We start from the raw sequence: 715 nt of genomic DNA, 5'->3' as shown, positions 1-715 counted from the left end.
TGTCTTCCACTCTTGCCAAACGGGCTGAAACCATCAGTACATAATCCAAGGTAGACATTTCTTCTCTCATACGCAAAGTCGGGATATTTTGATTGGAAATGCTTCCACGCTTTTGCATCTGAAGGATGTCTAATCTCACCATTTGTTGAATGCTCCACATGCCATCTCATTGGTTGCGCTGTGCGTTCAGACTGATACAACCTCTGCAACCTTTCCGTCAAAGGCAAATACCACATCCTTTTAAATGGCACTGGAACTCTTCCACTCGTATCTTTATAACAAGCCTTTCCACAAAATTTGCATGTAGCCCGCTCTTCATCCGCCCTCCAATAAATCATGCAATTATCGCTGCATACATCTATTACATGATACGATAAACCAAGACCAGCTACCAATTTCTGAACCTCGTAGTATGAACCAGGGGCTATATTATCCTCATGTATAATACCTTTTACAAAATCATCAATCGCATCCACACAGTCTTCAGCCAAATTATAATATGTTTTAATGCCCATCAGTCTTGTTGCAGATGATAAAGCTGAATGACCATCTCTGCAACCTTCGTACAAGGGTTGCTTTCCAGCATCCAACATATCATAAAATCTCATAGCTTCTGCATTAGGTAAATCTTCCCCTCTAAAATGATCATTTACCATCTGCTCAGTACCTACACCATAATCTACATCCATTCTAATTGGTTCTTCTAACCTAACCG

Source organism: Brassica oleracea, chromosome C3, assembly GCF_000695525.1.
Source record: "Brassica oleracea var. oleracea cultivar TO1000 chromosome C3, BOL, whole genome shotgun sequence".
Classification (NCBI taxonomy): Eukaryota; Viridiplantae; Streptophyta; class Magnoliopsida; order Brassicales; family Brassicaceae; genus Brassica; species Brassica oleracea.
This window is presented reverse-complemented; position numbering follows the sequence as displayed.